At 38.8% G+C, this 12,110-nt stretch overlaps 1 long non-coding RNA gene across 1 annotated transcript; it reads right to left on the bottom strand.

The window, feature by feature from the left end:
- Positions 1-2,498: 2,498 nt before the first annotated feature.
- LOC109192872 lies at positions 2,499-11,285 on the bottom strand. The gene is made up of 3 exons (XR_002056163.1): positions 11,228-11,285; positions 2,685-2,792; positions 2,499-2,580 (listed from the first exon to the last, which is right to left on the bottom strand). It is a non-coding gene; the product is annotated as an uncharacterized LOC109192872 (long non-coding RNA).
- Between the last annotated feature and the right edge of the window lie 825 nt (positions 11,286-12,110).

The following is a 12,110-nucleotide window of genomic DNA, read 5'->3' as shown; positions in this document are numbered from 1 at the left end:
CATTTTGATACTGGAATATATATATAACCTAGGCAACTCTAGCTTTAAACCAAGATCAAAACACAAGACATAACAATAGACTTGTCACTATAGAACGATCATAAAGACTAGCATGCATCCTAAGAACGCAATACAAGGCATAATAGACAGATAAGCTCATAAATAGCAAATAGAGACAACAATGGAATTCAAAGACAATCAATTAACAGGTAATCATCAAGGCACACAATCCATCTTCCAACCTTATACCAAGTTCCAACCTTGTGGCTCCCCTCCGTCCTTATATCAGTTCCAACCTATACCTCCAGGCCACCCTTATATCGCCTCCCTTATCCTCCGGGCAACTGCATGCCCCCATCGACCAACCACCTATCAATCACCTCATATCATGATAGCGCCGCAGTTCCATTCGCATGATCCGTACCTCTAGTACCAATGCCAAGGTGTCAGCGCATATAGCCCCGACATGGCACCGCAGCACTTATAACCTGACCCATGCTCAACGACAAGCTAGTCGAAGGTGGGTTTGTGCCTTCAGCACAGTAACCGCTAGGTCTGTACCTTTAGTACAATGACCGGGCACTCGTTGAGCCATCAGCCAACAATTCATTTCCATCAATCACAATCTCATCATCATTATCATTAGTCACACCGGTCATTGCGCAATGACCACGATACTCATCATCATCCAATCAATCAACACCAGGGTTGTAAAAATCCCGCCTAGGCACCGAGTAATCGGCGCTTAGGCGCTAGGCGCCCATAGGCCTTGGTGATTTCTGCCCTAGGCTCCCGCCTAGGAGACCGGCCGCCTAGGCGCCCGCCTAGCGCCTAACTCGTCCGATTACGCCGAGTTAACTCGTCAATTTCTGTCGAGTTAGTCGAGTTAACCCGACCGACTCGACCTTGCTAATTTTTTCCATTTATATGACATATACATATAATATGACATATATAAACTCGTAGACTAGTTTGATACTTTCATTCTTTGGATGATTGAAGTATTTGGGTATTTCATTTGAGTTTTTTTTTTTTAAATATTCTTTTGATGTTATGACTTACGAATTGTCATTATGTCATTTATTTGGATGTGTTATTTGATTAAATGTTGAAAATAGCCTCATTAAAATTGTCAAATTGTAAGTCTGCTACTGTTTTTTTCGCGACCGCCTAGCGCCGCCTAGATTCCGCCTAGGCGCCGACTAGGCCGCTTAGGCGCTAGGCGCTGCCCAGGCGCCCGACTAGCGCCCAGCGCCTACTGCAACCATGATCAACACATACACAATCAATAACAATCAAGACATAACAACAACGACACGCACTACACATAAATTCCTAGAACGGTATTCAAAACATCAAACGAGACTCATATACGACAAACGGGGTACAACGGGACACAACGGGACACGGGGAAACAACAAACGGGGAAAAATATCATGACCTACCATCAATTTCCAGCAGGTGGGCGGCAGGTGGAGGACCACCCGCCGACGGCGGCCTACAGTTCCAGCGGGTGCCCGGCTGGCAATCGCCTGCCCGCTGGAAAGGGGGCAACGGGGCAGCGGGTAGGTGGCGGGTGTTCATCCCCCCACCTACCACCACTGATACACAAGCAACTTTTCGGTCCCGGGATCTCTCGTGGAATCCAAAACCATGTCTAGACACATTCCAACAGACAACAACAATATCATGGATTCAATTAACGGAAATTAAACCAAGAATCATTCCAAATAAGTTCTAACACGATTCCTAAACATGTCAAGACTCAACAACAATCATATAACGGTCCGGGAGCATCCGGAACCTCAAGAACATCAAGAAATCTTTATGCAAAGTCCTAAAGATGAACCCTAGGCTAGACTCAACACCTGATCATGCATAATCCCACCCAAATATACCAAGAACATCATAACAACGAGATTCACGATATAAACCCTAGGGACAAGCTCTAGACATAATTAAAATACGAGATCACACATATAATCAATCACAATATCAAGATCATCAAGATTATCAAATAAACACAACATAAATCCTAAGCAAGGCTCTATCAAGACTCAATCACAGAATCACACATACGATTACCAAAGGAGCCAATGAAGGCAACGGCAAATGTTGCCTCTTCCGGACTGGAAGAAGGCAACGACAATCGTTGCCTTCTTGCAGTCCGGAAGAAGGCAACACCAATCGTTGCATGTGGATGCTTTTATTGATGCAGTAAAGTAAAGAATTAAAATGGCCGCCATAGCCCTAAGGTTGATGAATGGTTGATGCAATAAAGTAAAATAGCCGCCATAGCTCTTTTGAGGTTGATGAATGGTCAATTTGATTTGTTGTTGTTGTTGTTGTTGTGAGCTATAATGGTGTAAGCTAGCTGAGGAACAAAATGGCCGCCATAGCTCTCTCCCGTTATATAAAAATCCCTGTTTTTGTAGTGAGGGTATCTCGCCAGCCAGTTGATCAGAAAGGTATATGCATCCTTAGTTGAACTCTTGTCACCTGTGGTGTTATAGTTGGAGCCGGTGTTGGAATAGGAAAATCCGATTTCGGCCGGTGATTTCAGGAATAACATATTTTCCACTGTACATGCAATACGGTAAATCTTATCAATCTCTCATATAAAGTTATAGTTTGAAATATATTTTTATGCAGTTGTAGTAATGATCGTAACTGATATTGCATACCTTTGCTCCATGAGTAATCGTTTTCATATAACATTTTTCCATCGCTCTTAACTCTGAAAGGTCCAAGCTCATCCAGTGCTCCGGATCCAAGAGATGAGCATCCTGGCCCTGCATTTCTCAACAAATGACAAGACACAACTTTAATTTCTAACGGAACAAAGTACCAGGCCTGGCCCTGGGCAAGGACAGGTTGGGCCCTTGCCCAGGGCCCATCTTGAAGTGGGCCCACACACACACACATACACACACACACACACACACACACACACACACACACACACACACACACACACATATATATATATATATATATATATATATATATATATATATATATATATATATATATATATATATATATATATATATATATATAGATTGATTAACAAAAAAAAAATTTGCATTTCTTGTTCCTGAGATCGAGGAGTCGGAGTCAGACTCTCACCATTTTGGAGCCCAAGAGTCACTGAATCGCCCAACTAGCAGCCGCCCAAAGAAATTTTAGAAACAAGATTATCAGAACTAAATTAGCAAAAGAAAATTAGTAAACTAACTCAGTAATTAGTATTTTCTATTGTCGAATAACCGGAGAAAACAAGGTGTTCTGCAATGGATTTGTGTACTCTTGATAAATTTCCTTATCCATACTCCTGCTCGCCTTGCTTCTATTGTGGTGGAGAGTCTGTGGCAAGGACTACGGTATGTCAGTCGTCATCGATCATAATACGATAATTTCATAATTCTTATTGTCATAAAACAGAAAAGAGGCCGACAATTTTACTAGTTGGCATGTTTTTTATCATTTAAAGTTCTATATTTGTGATCATGTATTTGTTCGTTTTTATTCTTTTTATTTCAACTTTACTGTGTATATGTTGACGGTGCCAATGATGGGAATACATAAATTTGCCTAAATTGTCTGATATTTTGATGAGAAATGGGTATGATCTGAGGCCATGCCTATTGCGGTATTTCCTAATAAACTGTAATATACTCTAGTCGTAGTGACAATGTTGTTAGACTAAAATATCACATGCATAATCTTATATGTGATAATAGGATCGTACTAACCTCCAGCCATAGTTCTTCTTACGGTTGAGCGATCCGGACTGCTGCAGAGATGATAAGTGCTTTGTCTCTCACTTTACTCAGCTCTCTCTAGATGGTGTATGAGGTATGTAATGTGAGCAGTGAGAGGACTAGTGACCTTATATAACCACTGACCATCATTGTGGTTGATTGTCTTTAGGTCTCCTAAACCCTAACCAGACTCCTAATCATAATGGTAGTCTAGTTATTAGGTTATTAGTGTTGCACCACATATCAAATACTGAATATTATCATAACTTATCCTAATGTTATAATAATAGTAACGGATAAACGTTACATTCTCCCACTTGGTGCAAGCACTACCACTCAATAACAGAAAAACACCAACCATAATGATATGTTCTCATTAGCACGAGTAGTATCCATTATGATCAAATGCAAACTGCCATTGAGCACTTAATTAGGAAACAAAACCCAACGAAATAAACCCTATGTTTATTCCAAGTCCCTGAAGTACATTTTCTCATCAATATAAAGTAAATGAAGGTGTACACACTTAATTGAGAAAATGTCTGAATGCTAAAGAATTTTATTAAAACTGAATGTATATATACAAATTACAAATTGGGCGAAAGTCCCATTTTCTGAATCAGATCCTTGAACTTAAATGGTGGCATGCCTTTAGTCAAGGGATCTGCTAACATCAACTCAGTATGAATGTGTTCAATGAATACAACTTTATTTTTGACACGCTCCCTAATTGCTAAGAACTTGATGTCGATGTGCTTAGTTCGACTTCCACTTTTGTCGTTCTTAGCTAGGAAGACTGCAGCTGAGTTGTCACAGTAGACTTTCAATGGCTTAGATATAGAATCCATAATTCTAAGCCCAGAGATAAAATTCTTTAGCCAAACACCCTGTGAAGTAGCCTCGAAACAGGAAACGAACTCGGCTTCCATGGTAGAAGTAGCTATTAAGGACTGTTTAACACTTCTCCATGAGATAGCCCCACCGGCCATAATGAAGACGCACCCTGAAGTTGATTTTCGAGAATCAACACAGCCAGCAAAGTCCGCGTCTGAATAACCGACAAGATCTAAATTGTCCGTCTGCCTAAACCCAAGCTTGTAACCTTTGGTTCCTTTGAGATACCTTAGAACCTTCTTTACAGCTCTCCAATGGTCCAACCCCGGATTGTGTTGGTAACGCCCTAGCATTCCAACCGCAAAAGCAATATCCGGCCTCGTACAGACTTGGATATATCCAAGACATCCAACTGCTGCAGCATAAGGGATGTTCTCCATGGATTCCTTCTCCAAATCATTTTTCGGACATTGGTCCAAACTGAATCTATCCCCCTTAGATATGGGAGCAGCGTTCGGTGAACAATTTTGCATATGAAATCTCTCTAAAACTTTGTTTATATAGGTTTCTTGAGATAAACCCAGTATACCCCGGGACCTATCTCTCTGAATTTTAATGCCAATAACATAAGAGGCATCACCCATATCCTTCATATCAAAGTTTTTAGAAAGAAATTGTTTCACATCACGAAGCATCCCCTTATCATTGGTGGCAAGTAAGATGTCATCCACATATAAAACAAGAAAGCAAATTTTACTCCCACTCACCTTCTGGTATATACAGTTATCCGAGGGATTTTCAACAAAACCAAATGAAGAAATTACCCCATCGAACTTGATGTACCATTGACGGGAGGCTTGTTTTAAACCGTATATGGATTTCTTAAGCTTACATACTAAATGCTCACCACCCCTAGAAGAGAAACCTTCAGGTTGTTTCATATAAACCTCCTCTTCTAGATCACCATTTGGGAAAGCGGTTTTCACATCCATTTGTTGCAACTCAAGATTAAAATGTGCAACTAATGCCAGAATGACACGAAGTGAATCTTTCTTTGATACAGGAGAAAAAGTCTCCTTGTAATCGATTCCTTCTTTTTGAGTAAATCCCTTGGCAACAAGCCGGGCCTTGTATCTCTCAATGTTGCCTAATGAGTTTCTTTTAGTCTTAAAAACCCATTTACAGCCAATGGCCTTGGCCCCATTAGGCAACTCAACAAGATCCCAAACTCCATTGTCCTTCATGGAATTCATCTCATCTTTCATGGCTTCTAACCATAAGTCAGACTGTGCACAATTTGTGGCTTGAGAGAATGTTTCAGGATCATCTTCAGCCCCTATGTCAGATTCTTGTAGATACGAAACATAATAACTAGGAACTGCTGATCGCCTTACCCGAGTAGACCGTCTTAAGGTTGGACCCTCATCACCTTGTACAGGCTGCGGGGCAACTACCTCTTCAGGAACTGGTGGCAGTTCTTGAATCGGTTCAGTCTGCATCGGCTCAGAATCTTGCTGTATATCCTGAGTTGGTTCAACCATTGGCTCGAAATCTAATTCAGGCGGTTGCTGCAAGTCCTAAACTGGTTCTTCCAAAGGCTGATCCTCAACAGTTTGTGGAATCTCAACGGTAGGTGGTATATCTGCAGGCATAACTAAAGGAGCACTGCGGATAAGTACAACCCCACCAGATGACATAGAAGGTTGAGAGTCAATATGATCGAAGGAAGGAACTAAGTCCTTAAACCGATCACTCCCACTAATCAAGTCATCTTCAAGAAATTTAGCATTCCTTGATTCCACTATCCTAGTAGTATGAGATGGACAATAGAACCTATAACCCTTAGAAGATTGTGCATATCCAATAAAGAAAGCACTAATCGTCCTTGGATCAAGTTTCTTCTCGTGTGGGTTATATATCCTCACCTCAGACGGACATCCCCAAACACGCATATGTTGCAAACTCGGTTTCCAACCTTTGAATAACTCAAACGGTGTCTTAGGGACAGCCTTGGTTGGAACACGGTTTAATATATACGTTGCCGTCTTAAGCGCTTCATCCCACAACGACTTAGGAAGCTTAGAGTTGCTAAGCATACTCCGCACCATATCCAGAAGGGTCCGGTTTCTTCTTTCAGCTACACCATTTTGGTCCGGAGAACCAGGCATGGTGTATTGGGCAACAATCCCATGCTCTTGAAGAAACTTAGCAAAGGGACCAGGTGCTTGTCCATTCTCAGTATATCTACCATAGTATTCACCACCCCTATCAGACCTAACTATGTGTATTTTCCTGTTACATTGGTTTTCAACTTCAGCTTTAAATGATTTAAAGGCATCCAATGCTTCATGTTTATGATGAAGTAAATACACATAGGAAAATCTTGAGAAGTCATCAATAAAGGTGATGAAATATTTCTGACCAGGTATTGTCATATCAGGACAACATATGTCAGTATGAATAATTTCCAACAACGTTGAACTTCTATTGGCACCTTTCTTTGACTTGTTTGTCTGCTTACCCTTAATGCAGTCAACGCAAGTCTCAAAGTCAGTATAGTCTAGAGTAGAAAGTACTCCATCCTTTACCAACCTTTTAATACGCTCAAGGGAGATATGACCTAATCTCCGATGCCACAATATTGAGGAATTGTCGTTAATACTACACCGTTTGGTGCCGTTTTGAACATCTAAAGAATTGTAAACTGAATCATTCTTTAATTTAAGACGGAAAAGACCATTAGACAATGTACCAGTACCAACACAAGTAGAATAACGAAATAACTTGATATTATTGGTATTAAACTCAAAAGAATATCCGAAGGGTACAAGTCTAGATACTGAAACTAAGTTCCTAGAAAAACTAGGAACATAAAAAGTCTTTTCTAATGTCAATACAAAGCCATTGTCCAAAACTAAATTGCAAACTCCGACAGCTTCTACTGGTGACGCAATCTTGTTTCCAGAGAAGATGCTACACTCAGTTCCCTTTGGCTGTCTCAGTTTTGTCATATCCTGCAAAGAGTTTGCAATGTGGATTGTTGAACCAGAGTCAACCCACCAGGAATTAGTATTAACTTCTGACATGTTAGATTCGAAACAAACGAAAGAAGATGAAATGTTACCTTTTTGGGACATCCATTTCTGAAACTTGATACAATCTTTCTTCATGTGTCCCTTCTTTTTGCAAAAGAAACACTTTTGTATCTTCTTAATGTCTGCTTTCGGGGTTAGTTTCCCCTTAGCAGCTATGGTAAGTCCCTTAGGCTTTCCAGACATTCTTTTAGGCCTTGTTGTGGCCATTAAAGCACTTTCCCCAAGCTCAGTTACAAGTCGCGTTTCCTCTTGAGTACACATGGTAATCAATTGATTGATAGACCATTCATCCTTATGTGTATTATAGGCAATTTTAAACGCGCTATATTCCTGAGATAGGGTATTTAGTGCAAAGTGCACCACAAAGGCATCTGGAAGAATAATTTTCAACTTCTTCAATTGTGCCGCAATGTCCCTGAGTTCCATGATGTGTTTCCGCGTTCCCTTGACAGTGGAAAGACGCATATTGATAAACTTCATTATCAGGGTACTTGCCAGAGATTTATTCGCGTCAACAAATTGCTCATCGATGGCTTTGAGTAATGGCTCAATGTTCTCAATATCATCGACGGGACCACGAATCTCTCTGGCAATTTTAGACTTAATGAGGAATACGCCTAAGCGATTGGCTGTTGCCCATCGCTCGTATAGCGTTTTTTGTTCCTCAGTGCTTTCCGCAGTAAGCTCAGCAGGCTTCTTATTGCGAAGAGCATAATCAAACCCCAATATTCCTAAATTCAATAAAACAGCGTCTTTCCACTCTTTGTGATTGTCATAATTGAGGATAGGAATATCAATTGTTATTGATTGAGTGATTGGAAGAGTGACTGTAAAAGAAAAATTGAAAGCTTGGTTAGAATATTTTCGAGGCACAAAATTAGAGAGAGATACTGAAGTACACAATATTACCAATGTAAAATTATGCAAAAGATAAATTCGGATGCCATAAAAATTGCCTGTGGGCTAAATTTTTACGCATAATGAATTTACCAAAACTGAATGGTGGAAACGAAATGGGGGCGATTTTTAATTTTTCCACCCTTAATGACAAAACTACCAAAACTATATGCCGATACATAATCCCTGTGGGCAAATTATGATCATAGTATGGTATTTCATCCTAATTCACCCTACAAATATAACAAAATTGCCTGTGGGCTAAATTTTGCCATATCACGCAGAGTGAATTACAATATTCTTGCATTAGCTTTATGTGAGTAAAACTTAATATGTAATTTTGGAAAAATTAAAGATGCTGTGGCTACTCTTTAATTAACCAAAGAACATAATCACATTAGCAAGAAAACCTAATAATCAAACAGATTAAACCAAAATATGATAGACAATCCTTAGGTATACTCCCAGGAAAGTTGGTCGAGACGAAGCTCGGTTAAATACCAACTCCTTAGACAGAGTAGCGTCGCAAGGGGACTAGTAGCAACAAGGCTTTTAAGCCAGGGCCATAGAACTAGTATTCCTCCCCAAGAAACTTCCCTAATTCATGTGTTCTCATTTTTGAAGTAAAATCGTTTGAGAGATCTAAAGAGTAGTTTCACCTATGGATAAGGCTTTGAATAGGGTAAAACTACGAATTGTTTATGTACTTAATGTGCTTTAGGAACTTTATAAAACACGAGTGGAGTAATAACTGAAGGTTGAGTAATAATATGCATAATCTAACCTGAAAGGCACTAATTCACCTAAAAGGCACTAATTCAGGCATAGCATATAATTCAGACCTAAAAGGCTCTAAATTTTTCTTAATGAACATGCTTTTCTATAGGCATATAATTATAACAATCAAATAATTATTGCAATAAAGAGATAAATAGCATGCTCAGATTATGCATATTACTCACAAATACTCCACAATTAAATTGCAACACTTAATACAATTTAAACTGAAAAACATTATTAAATTAAAAATTCAACTGAAAAATTAAAACTGAATAATTATTCAAAGTTGAATAATAATTTAATAATAGACTTAATAAAAAAAAATTCAATTGGATAATTTAATTAGAAGAAGTCCAAATATGATGAAGATGTTAATCTGAATGAATTGATGTAGTCCAAATATCAATTCAGATTTGACCCAAAACCATAACAGGCCCAGATTAAAAAAAATATATATAATTTTCTTTTTTTTCTTAATGAGCCCAGGTCTAGCCCAAATTGGGCCAGACCTGGCCCATTAACATAACAACATCATCTTCTTCAATTTTCTACCGTAAGCAGCGCCAACAGAATGGATGTCGGCATGAGAAAAAATGGCGAAGCAGTAGGCCAAAATAATTATCCAATAATAATTTTTTTTTTAATTAATTCTTAATGCGAAAAATTATTTTCAGCAGTCCAGAAAATTTAATTGCATACTCAAGAATATTTACACATGTATCTCAATTATATAACAAAATATATAAATGTGCAAATATTTAAGCAATTAAAAAAAACTAGGCAGAGATTATTTATGGCGACTGATACCAACTGTTAGACTAAAATATCACATGCATAATCTTATATGTGATAATAGGATCGTACTAACCTCCAGCCATAGTTCTTCTTACGGTTGAGCGATCCGGACTGCTGCAGAGATGATAAGTGCTTTGTCTCTCACTTTACTCAGCTCTCTCTAGATGGTGTATGAGGTATGTAATGTGAGCAGTGAGAGGACTAGTGACCTTATATAACCACTGGCCATCATTGTGGTTGATTGTCTTTAGGTCTCCTAAACCCTAACCAGACTCCTAATCATAATGGTAGTCTAGTTATTAGGTTATTAGTGTTGCACCACATATCAAATACTGAATATTATCATAACTTATCCTAATGTTATAATAATAGTAACGGATAAACGTTACAAATGTAGGCATTGAAAAACGAGTGATTGCCTGATTGGAGATTTGGAGCAACAAAAGTAAAATGTGTAAAGATAATGTACAAGTGTATAACTTAGCCACTTAGGCCTACTAGTGTTAAGGATAGTGTTCATATTGCTAATTGATATTACTGATATAATTAGGTTTAATTGTTTAAAAGTGCTAGTGTGCTACAGTGAGAATATCTCTTCTTTTCAATTGTAGATTTAGCTGATTTGCAGTAATAACTATTAGATAAAACAATGTTGTTTTCATAACAGACTGAAGTACAAGCAGCTTGTTAACCTGTTTCTAAGATTGTTTGGAATATAAACATATCTCTTACATAAAAGTAGCAGTGTGCAAGTGTAAAAAATTACAATTCACTTCTGAATCATTCAAATGGGGTGCTTAGGATTCCCTATAAGCTATTGATAAATTTATCAAAATAGTATGATATTCTAATTAGTTTTATACTGTAAATTATTGATATTTTTTGAATTTATTTCAAATTATTTGATATTAGTATTTTTTATCGAGTTTAAAATTTCATATATATTTACGTTAACTTTTTATATGGTATAGGGCCTTTTTTTCTTACTGTGCCCCGGGCCTATAAAATGATAGGACCGGCCCTAGAACAAACCTTGAACCGAAGGAGTTTGGCGTTTGGTACCTCCGGTCAGCCACAAGACCAAAGGATTGGTAGAAGAATTGTGGGGTGATTTCCCGAAGTAATAAAACAGAGATCTTCCGGCCTTTCGGTTGACGGTTTCATAGCCCGCATACTGATTAAACTTCACCCCCGCATGCAGGTTGTCCCGGCAAGGGATCAATCTTGTCAGCCTCCATTGATCCTTCTAGAGCTTCAATATTTGCTGAAAATGAAGAAGAAAAGAAATGGTGCATGCAGCATCGTTTCAATCTCAGGCCACTCTTCTGAATGGTGTATCGATCCAAACATGATGAGGTTGTAGAGGTACTCAACCTATGGCTGCCTTCTTCCGGATTGGAAGAAGGCAGCCACTGTGGCGTAGGTGTTCTGTCGTGGTGGCTCTAATACCATGACGAGGAGAGAGCCGGGAACAGAGGAGAGAAAGGCATGTAGAGAGAAGATATTATTTCATTAATGAAGCTTGAAAAGAAAAGGAGAGAAAGCAATCAATTTATACATGGAAGAGGATAATATACTTTTTATAGAGTGAAGTTCCTCCCTGCATCCGTAGGTAGTTCACAGGTAACTTCTTGATCAACCTCCCAATCAGAGTTTGCCGACTACTAAATAAGAGTTCGCTGACTAATAAATAAGAGTTTGCTGACTAATACCAGCCAACCAGTGACGGTCAAGTCTTGGCTTCTAACATTCCGCTAGAGTAGAAGAACCAAAGAAAGCCATTCTCGGTGTAGCAGTTCCTCCCTGCATCCGTAGGTAGTTCACAAGTAACTTCTTGATCAACCTCCCAATCAGAGTTTGCTGACTGTAAGACTTTGGCCGTATAATATAATATATATATTATGGGTCTTACTTATGTGGTGCAAGTGGACTAGGCCCATTAAGT

This window comes from Ipomoea nil, unplaced genomic scaffold (genome assembly GCF_001879475.1).
Source record: "Ipomoea nil cultivar Tokyo-kokei standard unplaced genomic scaffold, Asagao_1.1 scaffold0216, whole genome shotgun sequence".
NCBI classification, from domain to species: Eukaryota; Viridiplantae; Streptophyta; class Magnoliopsida; order Solanales; family Convolvulaceae; genus Ipomoea; species Ipomoea nil.
Note: the sequence above shows the minus strand (reverse complement) of the source record. Positions and strands in the feature narration are given on the sequence as shown.